The 26,884-nt window shown below is 32.8% G+C and overlaps 1 protein-coding gene across 6 annotated transcripts in view; it reads left to right on the top strand.

The window, feature by feature from the left end:
- Positions 1-26,884, top strand: part of LOC100882678 (uncharacterized) — a 490,348-nt gene that overhangs the window by 32,819 nt on the left and 430,645 nt on the right. The window lies entirely within an intron of this gene.

Raw genomic sequence — 26,884 nt, 5'->3', positions numbered from 1 at the left:
ATTTTTCCACGCTAAAAGTTTCACTATGTATGTTATGCCGTGCAAATCATTAATGAAAACATTACGACTCTGTACTGCGAAAAATCTTCAAACGGTATACTACATAGTGCTAAAAATATTTCCTTGTGTATTTTCGAAATTAAAGTTGAGTGATTCTGTGTACTTGTATAAACAAAATTATTCAGGACACTGTATTTCATTGTAAGCCCAAGTAAGAGTGTATTATGGCAACTGCAAGAATGTGTTAGCTACATAAACTTTCTATGTCTTATTTCCATAATGCATATATGGGTTTCAAAATGCCTTGCAGTATTTCGACGTAAATAACAGCTTATTAAGAGTAATTTTTTATTTCATAAACTTGTCTTTTACCCTAAAATTACCTCCACATTATGATTACAAAAGTTATTTAAAACATGTCAGATTAAAATAATGCAGATAATATACAACAAGCTATGAAAAAAAGATGAACGAAATCAAATTCCTTTTAATCTTAAAAATTTCAACGTTTTCTAGACCTGAAATTTGCTTCAAAAAGAGTCTAGGGGTTATCTGTTTCTGTTACGGAAAGAAGAAAAATAAAGTATTAGTATATACATATAGGGTGTCCAATTTTGTTCCAGTCAAACTTTGCCAGCGTATTCTACACGCAAAAGTAAGAAAAAAATGTTACATGAACATATGCTCTTAAATGTTTTATTAAGGAATTATAATTAATAATACAAAATTATAATGAACTGGCATTTCGTTGACACAGCGTACGAACATATGAAAACATGAAAATATGCAATTTCATTAATTCTTAGTTATATAGATTTGCAAATTACAAAATAAAAGCGAGTAGCGGAAGGTACAATTGAACTATCCAAATCTGTAACAAAAAGGTTGTCCAAATATAATGTTGAGAGCTCAGAAACAGTACGAACAGTCTTTAAGACGATGGTATTTTTTAAGCATAAACTTTAACTAATTTCACATAACAGAAAGATAAAATATCTTATTTAATTTTAAATTACAAACTAATCGTATCATTTTCTAAACATTCACTTGTAATCGTACCGAGAACACTGTAGCTAGTACTAAATAATGAATGATGTTCAATAATGAACATATTTAAAACGTCATGTTTAAATGACCCAAATGTACTCCATGTCTAAATGCGCCCCGGTTTCTTCTATCTTAAATTTTATTTCTGTAGAATTCTGTCATCTTACTGACACAGGTGTTATAATCGATTATTGGTCTATTTGGAATTATAAATAACCTATAAATAGCTAAAATAACGCAGTGGGAATGAAAACATTAAATTTATAGTAGCTAAGGGTATTGTAATCTAAACCCATAAAAAACGTTTATTTCTCTTTAAGTTTATTTCTGTACAAAGTTTTTTTCTTAATTCGTGAATTTGACAAAGTTACAGATGGTTATCGAAGACAGCATGTATCCCGCAGAGTGCAATTCTGCAATTCTCATATAACAGATATGAGTTTTAATTGCGTTTTTCTCGATATACTGTATTATATGGCTAACACGATATCTCAAATTTTAGATTTTATATTTGGCATACACCTTTAGTTGATACGTTATTCTTATCTGAACTAGAATTATAAAATGAAGGAATTATTACTATTTCTTTTACGTTGCTAAACATGAAAGCATGTGAGTGACATGCATATACAAAATTCTAAGTGCTGCCATTTTATACATTTTCACTGTTTTCATGTTATTCTACTTTACGCCGTAATCACAATCATCCTGATTAAAAATCCTTTTAATTTCTTCGCAATCGTGTCATCCAGCAGGATACATTTTTTGAAAGGAAACTTATTTAGTAACATATAATTCGATCAGTTTTTATTATTTTAGTATTAATCTATTTGCTACCATGATCACCAAATGGTGGATTGAGTATACATATTTTGTTATTACTTGCAGTAGGATTATTTTACTTAATATATATGTTGTGTATAATGTGTCTGTCCTTATATTCCAGTCTTTACAATTATTTTCTGTTTCAATGTTGCTTAACTTATATAAGTATTTGACATTTTACGAGATAAATTTATCCTGTTTTTGAGGCTTGAAATTTGTCAGTTAATAGGTTAAGGAACTTATATTTTGTTTGTAAATAAATTCCTATAAACACCATGGAAATGAGCAGACTAGTATATTCTCTTAAGGAGAGTGTCTCGCGGCGGCCATCTTGCTTGTTTACATCAGCGTCTGTCTCACTCATGTACCTTCGAAAATTCGACTTTATTCGGTATAGAATATTTATTGCTATCTAAAGCGACCAGAGCACCCTGTAGTAAAGTCCTCTAATGGGTGCTGTACTCGTAAAAACTTCATTTTCGCAATACTTGAGCGTTATCTACGAAAATTGACTCGTCTCCCTCACACCAATGCGATGTGCGAAGGAGACGAAAAAATTAAATCCAGAAACTAATTCTGAATTATACCCAATTAAATCAAAAGGAACACGACTTAATTCGATTAATGTACTTACTATAAATATTAAATATATTGAAAAAAATAAAAATTAATTTTACATTCATTTGGTACTCTATACAAATTTATTCAAGAAAATTTTTCAGTAAAAATAAATAATAAAAATATTATCAAAAATAATCTTATTTCAATGGAAAATAGAGCGACAGATTGTTAACAACCCAATATTGAATAAATTTAATTTAAATGTAAGAAAATCAGGAAGGTACGAGCGGGTTAGAAAGAAATAATGAAATAGATACAATTTGACTGTTAGATGTCTCGTTTATTTCTGTGATGTGTTGCCACGATCACAGACTGCACAAGAATGCCCTCTCGGCAAAACCTTGGCCGTGAGGACACCAACGTCACCATGGCCCTTAAAACTATACATTATATACTAGCCTCATAAACTTTCCCTTGCAACCGGGACAGCTCTCTGACGAAGCGCACATGGCTTATTCTCGTCCAATGCATCTACCTAAACTCTAAATTTCTAACATAAAGTTCTTAATAATCTTAATATATAAATAAATCAATAGTTTATTTCCAATAAACTTATTTGCAATGAATACAAAATTTAATATATTATAGAAATTATTAATGTTATTATTCGACTAATTAAATAATGAAAAATATTAACTTTATTGAAAAGAAAAATTTCTTAGAAAAGAAATTAATTGCATCTCTGAAAGGTTACAAATTCCCTAAAATCTTAATTTATTTAAACGTTTACAGAATTGAATACATCCTGTAATCTTTCGCTCTAATAAAGTTAGAATTGAATGAATTAAAATTGCAATTACTAAAACTGAAATTATTGATACAGTTAAATGATCGCTCAACAAGTTTCCAACTACCAATTACGCAGTTTTTTAAGGCTCTTTTGGCATAAAATCGGCATTGATTTTCAGCAAAATAAAGAATGAATATGTCCGACTTTATGTTCAGTCGTCTATTTATTTATTTTATAACTACATTTTCAATTTTAAATTAAGTACACATTATAAGCCGGTAGATTCAATATACAGTAAATATCCGATATGTGCACATCGTACAGTTCCTACATTGATTGATGTTTTGCCGAACGTAGAAAAGGACAGCGAGCGAAGGATACCGAATGTAAACAAACGGAAACATAGTAAGGGATAATATTAATGCAAGAGTAAAAGTTCTTTATTTTCCATTTTTTCGTTATCCAACTTTTACTAATAGATTCTTCATATTTTTCTGATTAAAATAAGACTAAACACTAAATAATTTAGGCTATGTGTAGTACATGTTCGATATGTGCACCATTCTCGGGACCGAACTGGTGCAGATATCGTACAGTTCCTACATTTCGAGCGAAGGAGACTGAACGTAAACAAACAGTGATCTACCAGAAGGACACTCCTAAGGCAAGAATAAAACTTTTTTATTTTTGATTTTTTTTTTTTAAACTTTTTCCATCATATTTGTGACATTTTTCTCATTAAAATGAGATCAAACACGATATACTTCGGGACATATTTGCTTGTAATTTCAAATGTTACGCGTACATCGATGACTTTACTCTAATAAGATATTGCTAGTAAATGTAACTCGAATTACGTCGTGTTTGGTCTCATTTTAATCAGGAAAATGTCACGAACATGATAGAGAAAGTTTTATAAAAATTTGATAAAAAATAAAAAAGTTAGCAACGTATTAGGATTGTGAACAATTGAACAGACTTTTGATCTTTGCCGACTGCCACGATCGTAGCGTCTCTTTCTTTTTGACTTGCTATCCTCTTCGACGTGAAAAACTTTCATCGTCAATAAAACCAGTAAATATAGCCCAAATTATGTCGTATTTGGTCTCATTTTAATCAGAAAAATGTAAAGAATCTATTCGTAAAAGTTGGTTCTCGAAAAAATCAAAAATAAAAAAGTTTTATATTTGCATATGTATTGCTTCACGGATATACCCGACCCCGGATCATGTTACATTTCTCGGCGATCGAGCTTCTCGGTGTCTGAAGGGGTCTTCCCCCCAGTGGTGGGGATAACTTTGGTGCACATATCGTACAGATCATTTGTGCACTTATCGAATATTCACTGTATAAATAAATATGTAGATTAATTTAATTATTATTTATACAAAAATAATATTAGAACTTCCTTACCAACTATGCTCTGTAACGATTTTCTCAAAATATGAGGGTAATGGAGAAGAATGATTTACAGGAACGTAATGAATGCGTACAAATCTACATGAATCACTTATTCACTTATTCACTACGTATTGTATACTGTTTGCTATATTTTAACCTAGACTTATTCCTATAATAAACGCAATAGATATTTTCCGAGCGCAGTTTGGCTCCTGGGACAACTCAATTTACAGTTATTCGTTTGTTTGTTTGTTTGTAACATGCAATAGGCCGTAATTTTTTATCTTTTGGTTTACAATTTGAAGAGTAAACTCGTTAGATACCCTACATTCACTGCATAAATTCTAGCGGCGGTTTGATAATAGAAACCAGTCATCATCGATGTCGATCGCCATCGAATTAATAAAAAATCCTATTTTGGTATTCTTTTCGGTCATTTCTGCTACATAGAATCGATCGCATTAAACTACATTAAAAGTTCTATAACTCATCGTTAACTACAATATTTTGTCGTCATTAACAACAATCGCTGTCAAATCAACAATAATCAAATTTGTTATCGTTTTGGATAGTTTCAGATAGGTTCAATCCATTGACAGTTTATTCCGTGAGAGTCACGGGCAGGGTAAGGTGTTCAAACGGTTTATTTTTAACCGACTTCGAAAAAGGAGGAGGTTACTCAATTCGATCAGTATTTTTTTTTTTTTTTTCCTATGTGTGCCCGCCGATTACGCCTAGCTGGAAGGACCGATCGGAACGAAACCTTTTGCATCTCGTAGGTTCTGACTCCCCATTGGTACCATTATCAAAAAATTTTTCATTTTTCAATTGCAAAGTATTGTTATTGCAAAAAAACTGGCAACTTTTGAAATAAAGTTTTCTCGATTTTAGTGCGCTTTTAATATCTTATCACGGACATGATTCTGAACAATTTTGTTCATATACAAATTTCGCGGAAAGGTTTAGTTTTCGAGATATTAGCGAAAAATTGTTGAAAAGTTTTGAAATCAACTTTGGACGATTTTCATGTCCTTTTAATATGTTATCAGGGACACGATTCTGAACAACTTTTTCCTTATCCACAATTAAGGGGAAGCTTTAGTTTTCGAGTTATTAGCGAAAAACTATTGTTACTAATATATTGAATTCTACGTATGCCTCCGTGTCTCTGGTGGTGTATGAGTCAACATGCAGTCGCCGATTTTCTACTGTTTCTACAAACACGTCTTGCCGGCCGATAAAAAGCGTGAAATGAAATAATTTTTAGAAAAAAAATACGCCGACTTCGAAATGCACTAAAAAGTATAAAATAATTTCTATTTCCTAATGAAGTAATTTCTATTTCATTCAATCATACAATTACGTAACAGATATGAATGAAACCTATTTACTCGTTAGGTATTATATTAAATACATTTCAACCTTTTCGGAGGCGGCGCAAAATTAAATAACATATTCAAAATAATCTTTTAATTTTGCGCCGCCTCCGAAAAGGTTGAAATGTATTTAATATAATACCTAACGAGTAAATAGGTTTCATTCATATCTGTTACGTAATTGTATGATTGAATGAAATAGAAATTACTTCATTAGGAAATAGAAATTATTTTATACTTTTTAGTGCATTTCGAAGTCGGTGTATTTTTTTTCGAAAAATTATTTTTACCAAGGATATCTACATCTTGTAAATCTATGGCTAAATCCTCTGCTTCCTCTGTTTCCTAAACTTATTCTATCTGAAGAAGGAAATGTGGTTTAGTTTTGAATTCTGTATAAAGTAGATATTTTTTTACCAGAATTCGGCAGTTTACCACACTGTGACTAATCGTTTGGAGTGGCTTTGACATTTCCACATCTTATTTGTATTCTACTTTTATGTTTACAACAGGTGCTCTAAACTTTAAATACACATTCGATTTTACGTGAGGTACGTGATCTGTAGACCAGGAATGTCCAGTATACAGCCGAAGAAGAAGGTATTGAATGTAATAGTGTATGTAAGTATATGGCCGCCACTGTATACATATACCGCGCAGCTCTCTGTACTATCGATCAGCAGCAGCCATGAATTTCTCCAGTCCCCTCCCTGTCTTTTCGTGCTCTCACTCTCTCTTCTCTCTCCCTCTCTTTCTCTTTTACTTTCTCTCTCTAGCCTTCTGTGTCCGCTCACGATCTGTACATCCTCGAGCGTTTCCTTCCTTTCTGACCCATCATTTAATCCGCTCCTCTCTCCGCTTACCTGACCTGGGCTCTATTCCACCATTCTTGTACTTTGCAGTACTTCTCATTCTCTTTTGTCATCTGCTGCTTTTCCTCCTAACCCTTTGTACTTGTCGTTTTTTCGTCTACACAGTTGTCTCTTGCCGTCTTTCCCAAGGCAGAATATCTTAACGTATATCGCACTCGAATAATCTGACCTTACGTTTCCTTACAAATTCTAGTCGAGGTGTTAACGATATCAATATCGATAAATATCGGTAATCGGTAACATATGGTTAAGATAAGCAAAGATAGAAGCGATTGAAGTGGTGGTGTATTTACAAATCTTTACATTTTTCAAAATTTTCAGATTACTCGGTTCTCAAATTTTTTTAATTTTTTAAATGTTCAGATTATTACATTCTTAAATTCTTAAACTCTAAAATTCGAAAATTCATAAATTCTTAAATTCTGAGATTTTCAAATTCCTAAATTTACAAATTTATAAGTACTAATGAAAAATTAAGCGATTTGTCTTTTTCCGACTAAAATCTATGCTATTTCTAAAAATACATACAATAAACAACAATAGCTTGATAATAATAGTAATAATATTTGATAATAGAGAGATGTTGATACAATGGGATATAAATAACGGCATATGATTAGATTTTGATGAGAAAACACATAATATGGAATATCATCATAGTTGCGAAGCTGTATTATTAGAATAGGAATATGTATTGATTCGCGAAATATAACACGTACAGTTACTCACAAAATTGAATATCTAGTTACGTTGATAAATTAATGAAAGAATTTAGACAACAATCAATAAATGATTTCAAATTACGTTAATTATTTGCTTATATTTAATTGAAGATGCAAAACTATGCAATTTTACTGGCAGAAAATTGAGTGCATTTTCACGAAGTGTAATTAAATTAAATAAATAAATAAATATTGAGTGTATCAGAAAATTCTTTTTCTTAATATCATTACTTTTTTATTTTTTACCTAATATCACTACTTACATTTTTATCTTTACTATAAAGATAAATTATTTTATAGGAATGAAATCCATAAAGAACCATCCCGTTGGGCAATGGACGTTAATAAATTGAAAAATAGTGAAGACTCGTGTCCAATAATTATCCAATCATTTTTTATCTTAGAAATAATCTGTCGAGGATCTACGCAGACATGTTTCCATGTTTCAGCAAAACGTACAATGAAAAGATGGGTACTGCAAGAATTTTCTGAGATCAAAAATATTGGATTTGTTTCATCTATTATCTTCCTACTCTCCCATAAAAATGAATTGTTATCACCTCGTTTATTAACTCGTGACAAGAACAATCGCTCGAATAAATGTAACATATATTAAGGAATAGTATTCTGACAAGATAGAAATGTAGTTAAACTTTAAGATATTGCTTGTTTCTTGTAAACGATAACTTGTAGCTATACTTATACCGGAAAAGAGATGATTGATTTTAATTCGAAAAAAAAAACAAGATTGCGACACTTTTTTGGCGCTTAAATATTGTATTTATGTAATTCTAATGCTTCTTCGTGTGCTCTTTTCTCTGGATCAAAATATTCAAAAATTTAACAGAATTAATATCCCATATACTTCCCTACTTTTTGATAAATTTAGTCACAAGATACAACGCGATGATATAAGAGAAGCCGAGGAAAATCGATGTACTTCAAAGAAATTTGTGTACACCAATTAAAATAAATTTTAATAATCCAGTTATACAGCTTAATTCATCATTGCATTCTTAAACGCAAACAAACTTAATTTTTTTATATATAAACAAGTTGAAGTCGTATTTTTGTCTAATATATTTTAAGGTCCCTTATCTATGTGGGAATTGCAACATAGAACTTAGGGTTGTACAACAAGAAAACGAAATTATTTACTTCTTGCAAAACTTGCAATTGGAGATTTTAGTTGCAGGTTTTCTATCGGCACAGTTTATATGACACCATTTATAACATGTTTGGCACAGAATTCAGTATTCACGCGGTTGGAAACATGAATATAACGAATTGCAGTAAATGCAGCCAACGTCTGCGTCTTCGTTTTGAACATCTGTACTCTCTGCATCCAGTTCTACTGCATTTGTAAAATTCACATCTTTGTTCCTGATATTCCTTTTAGTTTCAATTTTCTTGATTCGCGCTAATGAATTTTTATTTATTTTCGCTCTACTTAAACTTGTTGCCTCGATAATATAAATTGTTAAGGAGTTTGAGACATAAAATCTCCAAATTTAAAAATTACCAGATTATAATACTGAAATCAATAGTTTGTAAAATATTTAACATTTTTATAAAATATCGCATCTCAGTTTATAATATTTTACGAACTGTTGATATTTTCAATATTGTTCCCAATTTATTATTACCTTTTTGTGTAAAATGTTCAAAAGGAGTAGTGTATTTAAAATTAATATATAAATTTATTTAAAAAAGAAATGATAGTCACTGTAAAATATGGATGGTATAAGCTTAAGATGATTATCAAACCTAAGCCTACTAATGAAGTGATCTCCCATAATTTAATTTCTCCTCAGAAATATAATAGTTTCTTTTACAAACATTTTTTGTATATTTTCAAACAACAAAACAATTGAACATGGTCAGGTTAGATAGACCATCCTGTATACGATGACAAGCTGTGAAGTAAAATCAATCAATATCGTTGGAGTTAAAACTTTAACTGAAAACAATTGTAAGACGACATTCTTATGTACTCAAGGGATACTTTGCCAGTAGGAGAAAGTAATCGATATGTCCTTATTTTGGTGAAAATATTGTATCCAAAAAAAAATATTAAACTTAATCAAATTACTAAGTAACAACGCAAGTTATTCAATCATATCAAATAGTATTGCATATTATTGCAACTTGGTTAGAATCTTTTATCTCATTTAAATGATTCACGTACCGATGTCAACCCACGAGTTGGCGCGAGAAGAGGTTGACCCAGATGTTCAGGAGAGCTACGGCTCCAATTGGACAGAATAGAAAAATGGATGCTTATTGTTAGACTCACATGTATTTTTGGTGGTAGGAACAATTGTTTCGACAGGTCACACACACAAGTTAGACCAAAAACAATGATTGTCAGTAAACGTCTTGAGAGTGAGTGAGATAGTGCGAATTGCGTGATGTAGTTGTTACTGTCATTGTTATTCTTATTTTGCTGTGGCGATCTTTTTGTAACCGGTTAACTGTGACGATCTTTTTGTAACCGGTGCGTGTCGCGATAATCAAGCGCTGACAAGTTAGCTCTCAAGAATTTATGAATCCATCTCAAATCATTTACACTTTTTATTTGTTTATTTCATTTCGTGTTGACGTCTAAACATTTTAAACCTATTACAATTTACGACTATAATTTAGTTTTCGCCAAAGTTACAATTTAAATATCAAATTGTAACAAAACTTTACGCATGACGGATATAGTCGTCATGACACAAAATTCTGCCACATCTCCATGACGGTTATAGTCGTCAAACACACTCACGCGCTAACTCGTAGGTTGACATCGGTAACGTTCCGACTTACGTTTTTTAGACAATATTTAGTATATAGAAATGGTTGTAGAAACAAGTACATAGTATCGAGGAAAGTAAACATTATAATAATTAATTCATTACTATTACGTTGCTGCATATGAAATTACTCCTAAACATCGAAAGCTTAATGGAGTTTTATGACAAAAAGAATCCTGAAATAATACTGATAATAGTAACGCAAGGAAAAGCAAAAAAAGTACTACAGAATTGTTGAGGAAGCCTTTTCTAATTAGAATTAAATTCTTTCAAAACAACGAGAGTTTATTCTTTAAAGGTCAGCTATGGTGAATATTCTGAGTATATACATATGATTTTTGGTGATTTTGTCGTAAAATTAATAAGCTTTGACAATGTTGTTTATTTTATCTCGTTTCGGTCAGGACAAGGATAGTAGATATTTTATTTCCAAAAATTTACAAAAATGCGACTTCATTTTGCCAGAATTTTGGAACTTAGAAATAATCATTTGTCATGATTTCTTTTGCAAAATATTCCTTGTACAATCATCTAGGCCGGCTAAGTGCTTGATTTTGCAATTTTACCCCTCAACTTTGACGAGAAAGAAACATGCAAATTTTTATAGATGAAATTTTGGCACGTTCTATTTTTCCAAAAAACGCTCTTTACCGACCGACATTATTGTACAGAGAATATTTAGAAAAGAAATCAGTACAAAATAGTGCTGCTTGGCCTCGAAATCTTGGCAAAATAAAGTCGCATTTTTCCATGTTTTTTAACCGACTTCGAAAAAGGAGGAGATTACTCAATTCGATCAGTATTTTTTTTTTCCTATGTGTGCCCGCCGATTACGTCTAGCTGGATGGACCGATCGGAACGAAACCTTTTGCATCTGGTAGGTTCTGACTCCCCATTGGTACCATTATCAAAAAATTTTTCATTTTTTAATTGCAAAGTATTGTTATTGCAAAAAAACTGGCAACTTTTGAAATAAAGTTTTCTCGATTTTAGTGCGCTTTTAATATCTTATCACGGACATGATTCTGAACAATTTTGTTCATATACAAATTTCGCGGAAAGGTTTAGTTTTCGAGATATTAGCGAAAAATTGTTGAAAAGTTTTGAAATCAACTTTGGACGATTTTCATGTCCTTTTAATATGTTATCAGGGACACGATTCTGAACAACTTTTTCCTTATCCACAATTAAGGGGAAGCTTTAGTTTTCGAGTTATTAGCGAAAAACTATTGTTACTAATATATTGAATACTACGTATGCCTCCGTGTCTCTGGTGGTGTATGAGTCAACATGCAGTCGCCGATTTTCTGCTGTTTCTACAAACTCTTGCCGGCCGATAAAAAGCGTAAAATAAAATAATTTTAAGAAAAAAAATACGCCGACTTCGAAATGCACTAAAAAGTATAAAATAATTTCTATTTCCTAATGAAGTAATTTCTATTTCATTCAATCATACAATTACGTAACAGATTTGAATGATACCTATTTACTCGTTAGGTAGCATATTAAATGCATTTCAACCTTTTCGGAGGCGGCGCAAAATTAAGAATACCTCAGTATTTTCGCCTCCGAAAAGGTTGAAATGCATTTAATATGCTATCTAACGAGTAAATAGGTTTCATTCATATCTGTTACGTAATTATATGATTGAATGAAATAGAAATTACTTCATTAGGAAATAGAAATTATTTTATACTTTTAGCCGTAGAGTTTAGCCGTGCCAAAGAGATTCGAATTTTGCATTTTGAGAAAATCAAGATAGCAAATTAAAAGTGAACTACAACGTGATTACTCTGGATTTTTAATCTGATCACCATCACCTGATCTAGATGGTTAGATTCAGAGTTATCGTAGTCGAAATCCTAAATCATAATTCATAAAACATTTTCATTGAATTTTCGAATTTCCTATTTTTGTTTAAATCATAAAAATTCTTTTAATATTTGACACATACCAAAGATATAAATATTTAATAACTGGTATTTTTTGTCACGATAAATCTATTTACAATACATATTTTTCAATCTTTTGCTAATGTGTAATTATTTATATGCGCGACACATGCGAAAATATTAATTATATCTTCGACTAGCACTATACATATATTTTATTACGATGCTGAATAAATTATTTAAGTGACGAATATATTGGTTATACAATCAAAATTATTATTGCACTCTTAAATAGAGTCTTCTTCGAAATAAATAATTACATTATAATGTCCGTTGTTAACACATTTCTTCAAATGACAACGTCAAAATTGCTTGAAAACGTGTTAAGATATTGCTTGACTTTAAAAAATGGGTACTTGTTTTAATCACTCATGATCGCTCGTAAGTGATCACATTTAATCACTCAGATTTTGGAAAACATCCAACGTAAAAGTGTTTCAGATATACGACTGACAGCAGCTTGGCACGGTTAATATAAAGGCATTTTTTAATTATCCGATATACAATACCACTGGAGAGGTCAAGTTCGCAACTTTTGCAAATTTATTTTACTGCATATGATTTTGTCATCTTAAGCAATAGCATACTTAGGATTTAATCTTACAAGGAAACATATCGAACCGCGACACACCGATTTTAATGAAACTTATGTGAAAGATAGTTCTCAAGAAAATATTTGACACGTATTTTCCTTTATCGGCCATCGCTCACATTGAAGGGGTGAAAATAGCCCTCGAAGTTGGAGGTTGAAATCATATTTTTGAGAATATCTCAGGAATTAAAGAAGATAATTGGATTCTTTTTTTTGTAAATTGTTGGTCTTTAAATAGGGAACTTTTGTGCGTCAAAAAATTTCAAGAAACTTTATTTGTTTAAATAATATTTAAAAAATTTATAATTTTTGTTTAAATTTTTGCACTAAATGTTGATCTATTTTTTTGCAACTTCGTGTACGTAAACTATGGACAAAAATAGAGGATACGTGTTTTTGGAATTTGTTGTTTGTTGCAATGTTAATTAGATATATAATTTAACATCACCTCCTGTGAAGAGGGGCAATCATCATTTTTATTAAAAATATCATTATTTTTACAATTCTTTACCATATTTTAGACATCTTATACCTCTTTATATGCAATTAATTGATTTCTCAATAATTATTGTGACCGTCGCGTCGCAGGTATGAGCGTAACGCGGTTATGATCAACGCCGCGCCGTAAGGGACATAGGCTTTTATGGCCAATACTGCTTTTATACTTTTACAGGCGTAAAGTCTTCAACCTAAATAAAATATTTAGAACTTTTGGAAACATTGGGATTTTTTAAGAAACTAAGAAAATAGAATAAATAGAATTGCGGCGGTGATTATAACCGCGTTACGCTCATACCTGCGACGCTTACAATAATTATTCAGAAATCAATTAACGGCATATGAAGAGGTGTAAAATGTCTAAAGTCTAAAGTATTGTAAAAGATTGTAAAAATAATGATATTTTTAATAAAAATGCTGATTGCCCCTCTACACAGGAGGTGATTTAAAATTATATATCTAATAAACATTGTAACAAACAACAAATTCCAAAAACACGTATCCTCTATTTTTGTCCATAGTTTACGTACACGAAGTTACAAAAAAATAGATCAACATTTAGTGCAAAAATTTAAACAAAAATTATAAATTTTCAAAATATTATTTAAACAAATAAAGTTTATTGAAATTTTTTGACGCACAAAAGTTCCCTATTTAAAGACCAACAATTTACAAAAAAAAGAATCCAATTATCTTCTTTAATTCCTGAGATATTCTCAAAAATATGATTTCAACCTCCAACTTCGAGGGCTATTTTCACCCCTTCAATGTGAGCGATGGCCGATAAAGGAAAATACGTGTCAAATATTTTCTTGAGAACTATCTTTCACATAAGTTTCATTAAAATCGGTGTGTCGCGGTTCGATATGTTTCCTTGTTAGTTAGAGAAACTCGAGTTGATCGAATGACAATATTTCTGATACAAATATGCCAAAATTCACTACATGATTACAAATCAGGTGCTTTACGCAATTTCAAATGTGTATTTAAAATTTAGAGTACCTACTGTAAAGTAGGTAGAACAAGAATTAGATGTAAGAATTTGAAAATCGTTACGAACGATTAAACATGTCTGAAACTATTGAAACTGATACCAAACATGATTATTGTTAATTTCACGACGACTGACGTCAGTGACGATGAAGTATTGATGTCAGCGACGAGCTATAGGACTTCTAATGTGGTTTCAATCGATTCTATTTGCCAAAAGTGATAAAAAACGATACCAAAACGGGCTTCTGACATTAGATCGCCGCCGAAATCTATACAGCGAATTTTAAGATATCTCACGAGTCTACCCTCAATATTTCAAATCAGTAGGTACAAAATTACGGCTGTAACTTAATATAAACCGACGAACAAACGAACAAATGCAAATCAAATTGTTCCAGGATTTTCATTACGTTCGACAAATAAATACTGAACTTTTGTGAAATCCTTAGCATTCGATTTATAGGATTCATCTAAATCGAATCGTAGATGTCTTGTATTAAATTACAGAAATTATTAGAAAAATTTTTGTTGTACTTTATTTCTAAATTAAAAGTAATTACTCATAGAACATCCGTACAGGTAGCGTAAGAATAATTTTCCAAACTACAAGAATAATTAAATAAATTAGAATGGTTGGATAGCCTAGAATTTAAAGTATTCAAATTTTCGAATATCCAAGTTGATAGTCAGTGACGACTATATTTTGTCATCACCGATGAATTATAGAACTTTTAACATGAATCCAGTTAATGCTATGCGTCAAAATTGATCGAAAACGATACCAAAACATGGTTTTTTTTATCGATTCGACGTCGATAATAACAGATTCCTGTCGTAAGATTACCACCAACATTAATATTATAAATGTAAGGGGTATCACGACTCTATCCTCAAAATTGTAAGTCAACAGACCCAAAATTGCGGCTTGTAGCGTTGTACAGATAAACGAACAAATGCAGATCAAACTGTTCTACTTTTGGGCAATAAAATGGTATAGACCTTTCATAAATAGTTAGTTTATAATAACTAATTTGTGAGTGGCATAGAAAAATTAAACATTGCACAATATAAATCAATAAAGATTTTGTATTAGAAAAAATCATTTGAGAAATTTTTAACTTCCTTTTTTCTTCCTTTGGAAATTTCCGGGATCCGTGATCATCTTTCCTTCCTTATTGGGTGCGCCACTGTTCATAACAATATGATTGATTGAAATTGAGTATATAATTTTGCCTAGGAAATGAAAATAGTAATTCAAAGAACTTGAGAAGAAATTGAAGTAAAAATTTTTAATAATTTAGTAAACAGTAAACAGTAGATATTTAGAATTTATTTGAGTTACTTAACGAAAAAGTAAAAATTATCAACAACTAAGTTTGTAAGCCTTTTCTAAGGCTTCTCAATTATGGTAACGGGTTGGAGTAGGGAAAGAAACGGACACGTGTTGTTGCAGTATGACACTGAAATAAAACACTTTAATATCCCACTTATACGAACGATATACACTTATCACTTCGTAGGTTCCCCTACCTGAACCAACACAATTTGCCGGACTTTCTGTATTTTACAATTTTATGTATTCTGTTTTAATATTCTTGCCTCTCTCTCGCAGTCTCGGTTTGTTACCGTCTTTCTGAAGGAGTCCGTCGCTCTCAACGAGTACCCGCTCAGCGCCCCTCCCACAGCCGTCAGTCATGTGACTGCCGGCTGTGGGCGGTTAAGTTTGAAAGCCGTCAAACTTACAAGTTTATTGTATATTTTCTTTCTAGTTTTTCTATCACTTAAATATACAAAGCCTTCCAGTTTTCTATCGTCAAAATTTAAAAATATATTCTATGCACGTAAAAGAAATGTTATTTATATACGGTTTCAATGTTAAAACTGTCAAAACGGAAAAATGATTTTATAGGATTTTTATATTACAAAGTTTCAGGTAATTTCCTTGAAATCTGTGTTGACTTTCGTCTGACTAATAAATTAATATATAATATCATTTATATCCTATCGTTTGTTCATTTTTCACTTCATTTTTATTTTCAAAGTAAGTGTTAATTATACGCTGGGTTTAATATTAAACACTTTACTAAATGATTATAACAATAATATGAAGTGGTAGCACATACGGTGTGACTGAGTTTTGTATATAAAACTTCACCAACATATTTTACAAATGAAAATCGTAAATATTATATAAATATAGGCTCTTACATGTTTTACTGAAAGTTTATAAGGAATATATGAAATGATAATGAAGAACTTTCTCTCTTAATATCATATAGTAGTAATAATCGACTTTCACAATTTTTTTAATAATCTTTAAAAGTACATTCAAGAACCAATATTTAAATGTCTATACATTTTTTTTCACTTTTATCTATAAACTATACTATTAAAGTTAACGAATAAAACTGGAATGACCTGGATGTGATATTGAATAATAAAGCAGTCCATTGTCATTTTTATTATAACTTTTCAACACTACAATTGCCGGCGTTAAATGTACATTTACTTTTACATTGATAATAAAATGGAAAAATAAATAAGTACTGTATGCAACCCATTGGCGCGAAGGATATTGATCCAGAGTATGGGCAAAATGAGAGGAAATCGCACTCAAGCGCCCTCTTCTTGTAAGAGAACCAATAAAGTAAAGTAAAGTGACCCAGAGTAAAAAACCTATTTGGTCGCTCCACCTATCCCCGTCGTGAACATTTTCAGAGTGATATATCGGTAAATAAGAATAAAAATGACAAGAACAACTGTATCACGTAATTCGTACTATTCCACTTACTCTCGAGACGTTTGCGGCTGTCATTGTTTTCGGTCTAATTGGTGTACGTGACCGTTCGAGCCAATAGTTCCTACCTCCGTAAATACGTGTAAGTCAAAATGTTCATTTTTCTGTTCTGACTATTTGGGGCTGTTCCGAACGTGCGACGGAACACAATACGCGAGGATTTCGTAGGTAGTTTATGATGGGTCCGGGTCTAACAGTTATTTTTGAAGGACAGATTTTTAGACATCGACGGCAATTTAGTTTTAAATTTTTTCGGAAAATGCTTTTAGAATTTCTAAGTTTCATTTAGTCTTCAATAACTACTCCGTCATAAACAGGGTTTTTCCCGAAGGATCACCGAGGATGGGCCTCGGTTCCGTCCTAGCCTTTTTAAGACATCGTGCGTGTCACCTGGAGGGAAAAACCCCGGCGTTGCCGACCTTCGAGATCCTCCCGTACTCACCGGTACTTTTCCCACCCTCTTCCAAGTCGGACTTAGAAATTTTACGAAAATCATTCGTTACGAATTTAGTAACTTTTACAAGTCAACCGTTTAGGACGGCTTTCTGAGTCAATAATTCGGATTCATTTTCAAATATTATTCAAAAGATTAATTTCTTTTGAATAAACGTGCGCGAGTCAGCACAGGGACTTTAACCTTTCCATAATCCTGTCAAATACCTAGATCAGCTTCCTACGTACTAATTCTTGAGTTGTCTACGGTAACTGCTAAAACATTAACTAACAAATCCAATCATTCCTTATTTCAATAAAATATGACGGACATTTTGAATATAGCATGGTAACAAAATTTTGTAACATAAAATATGAAGCTTAAAACAATCATTTTGTTTGGTTGGCAGATTTAGTATTAATAAAGTGTTTGGAACCCTATGTTGATATAATATTAATGTTAATTAAGTTTATAGGAAAAAGTTGGAATTCTTTACACATCAGTTTTATATCGCTTTGAAGAAAAACGTGATTAAGGCAAGGTAGACGTGGGAAAATGAATTTTTGTATAAGTAATTGTTATATATAATACAAAAAATCTGTGTTTTTTGGTTTCATATTTCTCACCAGTCTAAAAAACATGAAAATACTGCCTAAGTTTTAAGTACACCTAAAAAGATTAAAACTTTGAAATTCGGGGTAGTAATTTTATGGGGCACAGTGTTACATCAAGATGAAGCTTGATATTTGTTGAAAATATGTCACTGTACAAAGTCTTCATAAATTTTGTTAAAATTTTTAAGCACTCGTTATATTACTGCGTATTACATGATCTATTTTTAAATATCAATTGTCTGACATGATTTAACGATATTAAGGTATCATAAAATAGCACTCAAGGGATACGTAGGATGAAAGACATTTTATTTATAACAAAATAACTAAAATACTGATAAATGACTTTAAACAATTTTCGATATTTTAGTTCTCATTCCTTTCGAATATCGAATATAAGTATCGAACAAATTCGATTCACTTGCTTTATGTTAATAAAAAATAATTGGTTTATCCTCTATCTGTAAATGCTGCATAACCCGTTCTTATTATAGACTGTTGTATTCGATATTTAAATTGCCTTTTACGTAGCGGCTTTCTGATAAGGAGAGTGTCTCGCTGCGGCCATCTTGCTTGTTTACATCAGCGTCTGTCTTACTCCTGCACCTTCGAAAATTCGACTTTATTCAGTATAGAGTATTTATTACTGTCTAAAGCGACCAGAGCACCATGTACTGAAGTCCACTGATGGATGCTGTACTCGTAAAAACTTCATTTTCGCAATATTCGAGCGTCAAAGTCGAATATTAGGATAAGAATTACACTGTCACGGTGTAACGCACTTGTTCACGATCGCACTCATTGTCAGTCGTCAAGCTCGAAACTGTCGCTCTCATGTCTGAAAACACATTATTCTCACGCTCTGATTTGTCAATGTCTTTTATTAATAATTCAATAATTAAGCTTTAGTCTACATTTTGGTAAAGGAAAAAGTTGTTCAGTATCAATCCACCTACGGCTCCTTCAAATTATGCCCACCAGTAGCCAAACACCCTGTATACTAAACCTATTTTTTATTTCATAAAAGCATACGTTTCTATAAATTGAATATTAGATTACAGAGTATGATCAAACAAATTATATTAATTTTAATATCTTAATTATTTATTATTTTTCTAAGCATAAAAATTAAAATATTATCGATTTCTTTTTTGAATTACATAAACATTATGTTGCAGTAATATTCAATATGAATCGCTGCCGATCCCTATTTCTTTGATTTACAACTTTATTAAATTTTATACATGAAATTATGGTTTGTAATTTCAGAATGCTACGTAGCAACTGAATAAATCAGAGCATATTTTCTTTCCAACACAACACCTTGTAAACGTGAGTTCGTTTATTTAGATACGCCCGGAGACGGGCGTTGCTTCTACGAATTTTGTCGTTATATTTTCTGTGAATTCTGTCTGGTTTAAAGCCCAGCTTGGGCTTCTCAGTAAGAATAAAAGTACTTTAATCTATGAATGATTTAAATGCAGGGTTCGGGCCTCCAGGTACTGGATAGCGGAGTGGTCTGACTGGTCGTTAAAGAAAGTTAGAAACCTCTTTCGTTTAGAATTAACATAAGACAATATATATATTCTGCAAATCCAACACATACATACATGTATATCCAACAATAAGAGTTTCGTTCATTTATCGTGATATTAAATCGCACGCATAAAAAAAAAATATTTACGAATTTTGTAATACAATTTTGTTTCGTTCAATCTAATGACTTTCAATGCGTCGGCGCTCGAAGACGCGAAAGGAAAGTAAATGCTTTACGTGAAATCTCGATTGGTTATTTACATATTTATATATAAATTGGTGGTTGAAGTCGATGCCTCGGTAAATAGCACGATTGAGGATTGTCACAGCACCTTTTACATTCGGTCGATAAATCGGAGATGTTCCGGTGGAGACTCGCACGAAGTCGAGATCAGGTGTAGACACCTAGGAGTTCGTCTAGAGGAGTTTGTTGGGGCTCAAGACTTGCTCTGATGCCGGACGCCTGATTCCAACAGTACTGATTCGATCGTGTAATTCGCGACGCGAATAGTACAGTAACACACAAATTGACCTTGTCGAGCAACTCGGGAAAAGCCAAAAGGTGCCTGCACTATGAGACTCATGCACTGATTGAGAACAACCAGAAGATGCCGGCAGGCACAATATGCGGGCTGGGAGACACTTCGGTTACCCAAACTGAGTTTGAATCCGATTCGAACAAATTAACCTCCAAACAGAGCGAAAGCTGTGCCACGCAGTCGTGTCCACCTCTTCACAAAGGTATTTGAGAACAACCAAGGAGTAGCGGCAGGGCATTTTCGTGAGCTGGGCGATACTTTGGTTACTCAAACGAGTCTGTGAGCTGTGCCTCGATCAAACATGGCAGAAATCATACAATTCTACACCAACGAGACTACCTCTCGCAAGGGCACACAGGTACAATTAGAAGATACGGCGGGACACTTTACGTGGGCCGAGCGACACTTCAATTGCCTATATGAGCCTGAGAGCTGTACCACGCCAAAATGTACGATTTAAATGATCTCAGTCGCTATTCACAACTGCGGGAATAACGACGAAAATTATTAAAGAGAATCGACTTCCAATCAACCGTTACTTACCACAACTTTACCCAAAGAATTTAGAAATTATCTATTCGGTTATTCGCTTCAATACAAATCAATATTTATGTTCTGACTACTACGCTGTTCACGATCGACTAATTGTTCCGAAATCTTACTCTGACTGTGCCACCGTTCGGCTTGAACAATCGACTCCTCGGTTTGAGGCGTTTACGTGTCGCGGATAAATTGCCGGCTTGACGAATCTATCAGGTCGGTTTGACCTCGCAATCGCGTACCGTGTTTCGCAGAATAAATTTTTCTTCAACCGACTCGATTCGCTTCCAGACGTAGTGACGAATTTGATCCTCGCATCGACCTCCTTCGATCGCTATCGAGTGGGGATCGATGCGCACGCATAATTAGTGACAGTGGGGTAAATACTCTACCGGTAACCCCATGAAATAATGATCACGACGTATGCGCGGAGTAGGGATACCCCATATCGCGGCAATACATGAGCTGATATATGTATAAGGTGTTCTTATATTATGTAACCAGCACGGTTACAACCTTGAAATAAATAAAATATCAGTATGCCCTAATAACGTTAATTTCAATAACAAAATTTCATTTAATAATTTGTTAGTGCCGCGTAAAAACTTTATAAATAATACAATTCTGTTATTGTGGGAATTCTTTGTGGGAAAGAACTTGTTGTTTATTAACAGATTTCTAAAATACTGACCAAGGCAGGTACAAAATTTGCGTAAGAATGCTAATATTTACTTATAAGTAGACTTTCAGAACTACGAGTTTCGAAACGTCGATATTTGCTAAACATAAAGTTCTTCATCCAGACATTCCTTCTTCTAACGCAAATATGTGTTTCTGATCCAAAGAAAGTACGTGATATTTATAAATTAGTATAAATTTCATCAAAATTCCATATCAAAGATGTAAACTTTAAACGAACAAAATAAAAAAAGGTGATAACTAACATTGAAACATTCGATCCAACAACTCTGTGAATACAAATCTGAAATTTCACATAATAAAGTAGGAATAAGAATAAGAAATTTTCTACAAATTTTACATAATTCTGTGTAGAATTTTTCAAAATTAGTTTTCTTGACTTTTTTATGAAAGCATGCCCTACTATTCTGGGAAGTCATTGCTTACGTGAAAAACTGTATACACAGTATCAAATTTTTCAAAATATTTATCTGAATATCGCCACGTTAATTTGGTTTCATCGTTATTACCGGATCATCTTTTATAGTTCAAGAAGTGTAAATATTTAGCATGAAATATAAAAGTTTATAATTTTAATGTATTATATAATATTACCTAAATATTTTGCTTTTTTATTAAAAAAAGGTATTGATCTAATAAAATTTCCAATTATTCTGCCGTATTAATTCGATTTGGTATGCCACTGTGTTGAATACACAAACCTTAATAGATACGAGATGCGACACAAAAAAAAACGAGACTAGGTGTGTAGTTTGAAAAAACAATGGAGTTGGCAGATATTGTTTTAGTAGCATCATCCCATGCACATCCTCTCTCCATGCTGCCAATTTCGATTTAATCCGTCATGCCATTGGGGAGTATTACATCATTGAGTAAACATGTGCAACTGCATTCTGCCGGAAAAATGTCTAACGTAAAAACCGAACAGCGAATAAACATCAAGTTTCTTGTATAATTTGTTGAAATCTGTTGTAACATGTGATGAGACATGGATTTTTATCTATGACCCAGAAAGTAAGCGTCAGTCGATGCAGTGGAAGTCTCCAGGATCCCCAAAACCCAAAAAAGCACGCACGTCAAAATTAAAATTCGACATTAATGGAATTGTAATGATTAAGTGATTTCCCAGTTGTCAGATTGTTAAACAACACTATTACATTGAAGTACTAAAAAGACTTCGTGAAAAAAATGAAGGAAAAAGGCCACAGTCGTGGAGCATTGGATGGATGTTGCACCAGGACAATGCACCTGCTCACACGGCACTGTCTGTCAAGCAGTTTCTGGCCAGCAAAAATATTACTGTAATGGGGCATCCTCCTTATTCATCTGATTTAGCTCCACGTGACTTTTTTTTATTTCCTAAAGTTAAATGTTGCTTAAAGGGAACCCATTTCACCTCAGTTGAAGAGGTGAAGAAGTTGAAGAAGGGACTTCCAAAAACTTCGTTCCAGAAGTGTTACCAGAAATGGCAGCGTCGTGTGCAGAAGTGTGTGAATGCTGAAAGGGACTACATTGAAGGTGGTAATATCACAGAGAACTGATTCTGAAGCTACAATGATTTATGGGACTAGTCTCGTTTTTTTTGTGTCATACCTCGTACATAAGAAAGAGTTGTGTTGACTTTTATAAATGCAGTAATGTGAAAGTTCTCTCTGAAATATAACAAATAAAAAATAAATGGTACTGAAGATATTCTGTGTGATTGGTGTGGGAATTGGTAAACTTGAAATTAACATTTCTCTGAATATTTCTTTGAACCAAAACTATTTTTAATTAATTGTAAAAGATACATAAACCATTTTTCACTCATTCAACGCTCTCACGCTTCACACTCATCTTTTTCTTTCTTCTTTTGTTACAGTCTTACCAATCTCCTCACGCATCCCAAACTCCTCACTCCTACCAACCTACACACTCCTACCAACTTACTCACTCATGCCAACTTACGCACTTATTAAAAAACCAACTTCACACTCTCCCCCCTTGGGTTTTTAATCTCTAGCGCTCATAAAGTTCTTTATGTTTTTAAACAAAGATGGTCCACTCAGTGGTTTAGTAAGGCAATCTGCTGTCATAATTTCTTTAGGTACATGTGACACCTTAATTTCATAATTTTTTACCATTTCTCTAATAAAGTAACATTTTCTATTCAATAACTTTGTTTTTGTTTTAAAGTTTCCTCCATTAGCAAGTTTCACAGCATTCAAATTGTCACATTTCAACTCCGTATTCTTTTCCTTGGACACTCCTATTTCTTCTACAAGGTCACTCGTCCACATGACTTCCTTTAACCCTTCCAACATTGCATCCAACTCACTCTCCGTTGAAGATAAAGCGACTGTTGGCTGCTTCTTGCTTCTCCAGTGTATGAGGTCGTCATTTCTATAAATCAGTACGCCACTGAAGGATTTTGCGTCTCTTGTGCTGTCCCAAGAAGCATCAGATTCGCACCTAATTCCTCTTTTAGGGTTTATTCTTCCATATTCAATGCCATAATTAATTGTCTTTTTCAGGTATTGCAATACTCTCTTCAATGCATTCATGTGTATATTCTTGGGGCATTTACTAAATTGTGATAAACAACTCAGTGAGAAAGATATATCAGGCCTTGTCGATACGCTTAGATACATTAATCGCCCTAATAACTCCTGATATCTTGTTACACTGCATTCCTTACTTCCTTCATCTTCACTCAATTTTTGATTGATATCCATAGGCGAATTTACTTCATTAGCTTCCTTCATTCCATACTGTTTCAGCAAATTTTCAATATAATTTCTTTGATGGATGAATATTCTTCCTCTTTCTTGATTTAATTGTATCCCTAATATTTGTTTTGCCTCTCCAGTATCCTTTAAATCTATATATTTCTTTATTTCCTTCATATATTTTTCCTCAAATTCATCTCCACTACTTACTAATGGTATGTCATCCACGTGAACTCCACAATATAAAAAGTTGTTCCCCTCTACAACATAAAACAAACATGGATCATGAGTACACTATTTCAACCCTACCTTCAATAACACGTCAGTCAGATATGTATTCCAGCAACGACTAGCCTGCTTCAGTCCATAAATACTTTTCTTGAGTTTGCAGACTTTCTCAGTTTTGTTTTCAAATCCATCAGGCATCTCCATGTATATTTCTTCATCCAAAGATCCATGTAAGAAGGCAGTTTTTGCATCATAAATTTTTAATTTTTTTCCTTTTTCCGCACATATGCTAATTAACAATCTAATTGTTTCCATCCTGACTGTTGGAGCGAAGGTTTCCTCGTAATCATAGCCTGGACGTTGCCCACAGCCCATTGCGACTAATCTCGCCTTGAATTTTCTTTCAAGCGTAATCGGGTCTTCCTTTATAGCAAATATCCACTTATTCTTTATCACGCGTTTTTCTCTAGGTCGATCAACCAAATCCCATACCTTATGACGTTGCATTGATTTCATTTCTTCACTCATAGCTTTTCTCCACTCTTCCCACTCGTGTGATTGCCTTGCTTCTCTAACTGAATTTGGTATTTTAATATCAACTGTTTTCATAGCCCTCTGATTCTTTATTCTTTCTGATCTTCTAATATTCCTTTCTTCATCCCTCTTTCTCACCTTTTCTTGTTCAATATTTCTTCGAACCTGCATGACTTCTTTTGTCACATTTTTTGGTCTTCCTCTCTTCTTTATTTCCGTTGATGCTTCAGGTACAATTACACTCTCTTCATTAACTTCAATGTTCCCCTCTTCATCATTAACTTCATGTGTGTCACTTTCATTTTCCAGAAATTCTATTCTCGCATCTTCATAATAGCTGTCTTCCTCTTCTTGCTGTTCATTCGTTTCTTCTTCTTCATTCTGATACATCTCACCATCAGATTCAGAATCCTCCGCATCATCATTGGAATTTAATCCTAATACAATTAATCTACTATTACCATTATATTCATCATTTCTCTTATTATTGTACAATAGTTCTGACCCATTTTTGTTTTCATCGAATTTTACGTCACAATCACATATGATTTTATCTGCTTTCGGGATGTATATTCGGTAGGTATTATTCGTACCATATCCCACGAAAATTCCTTTTACAGTTTTTGACTCAAACTTTTGACTTGTTCCACCTTTATTCAACAGATATGCTAAGCATCCAAATCTTCTCAGATGTTGCACATTTGGCTTTTTATTATACCATATCTCGTATGGAGTTTTATCATGCACTTTTGATTTTACCCTATTTCTTATATATACAGCAGTACACACTGCCTCCCCCCAGAACGTTAAAGGTAGATGTGAGTCAGACAATATTGTTCTGGTAGTTTCTATTATTGTTTTATTTGCTCTTTCTGCTGTCCCGTTACACTGTGGGGTCATGGGAGGACTTAGTTCATGTTTAATTCCCTTTTGCTGAAACCAGTATTTTAAATCTCTCCCGATAAATTCTCCACCATTGTCTGATCTTATTCTCTTCAATTTTTGTTCAGTCTGATTCTCATACAGTATAATTAATTTTTTAATTTCTTCAGCAGCTTCACTTTTTTCTTGCAGTAATTGTACAAATATCATTCTGGAATAATCATCGACCACTGTCATAATATAATTTTTTCTTCCATGCGATGATGGCTTTACAGGTCCTATTAAATCTATATGCCACAGTTGCATAATGTTATTTGTCTGTCTTCCCTCTAATCTTCCATGATGCTTTCTACAAGTCTTCCCTTCGATACATGGTTCACATTCCATCCTTACCTTATCTGTCATTCCCATTACTAGATTCTTTTTCTTCATTTCTTCCACCACCTTTTTATTTGTATGACCTAACCTCTTGTGCCAAAGATCATCCACTGAAATTGCCACTGCCTCCTCTTTCTCAATGAATGTTCTTACATAATATGCATTATTCACTCTAACTGCTGTCATTTCTACCTTATTCGGGTCTTTATATACCACAGCTCCAAATTTATTGAATTTTACATTAACCATGGTCTGTTATTTTAGCTACAGAAAGCAAATTAGTGTTCAAATCAGGGACACATAACACTTTCTCAAGTCTCACCCTTTTTTTACTTGAAGACTGTCTTAATACTATTTCACCAACACTCTCAGAAGTTAATTTTTTTCCTTCCTTATCTGCTAGTGCAATTTCTCTCTTTTCATTAAACAGTTTATTACATATTAGTTTGTCATGAGTCATATGACTCGTGGAACCAGAATCCAATAACCAAATACAACAATTATCATTTGCACCCACCTCAAGTTTCTTTTCACTTGCCTCATGAGTTGCTTCTGTTTGTGAAACGTCA

This window comes from Megachile rotundata, chromosome 8 (assembly GCF_050947335.1).
Source record: "Megachile rotundata isolate GNS110a chromosome 8, iyMegRotu1, whole genome shotgun sequence".
In the NCBI taxonomy this organism is placed as follows: Eukaryota; Metazoa; Arthropoda; class Insecta; order Hymenoptera; family Megachilidae; genus Megachile; species Megachile rotundata.
This window is presented reverse-complemented; position numbering and strand designations above follow the sequence as displayed.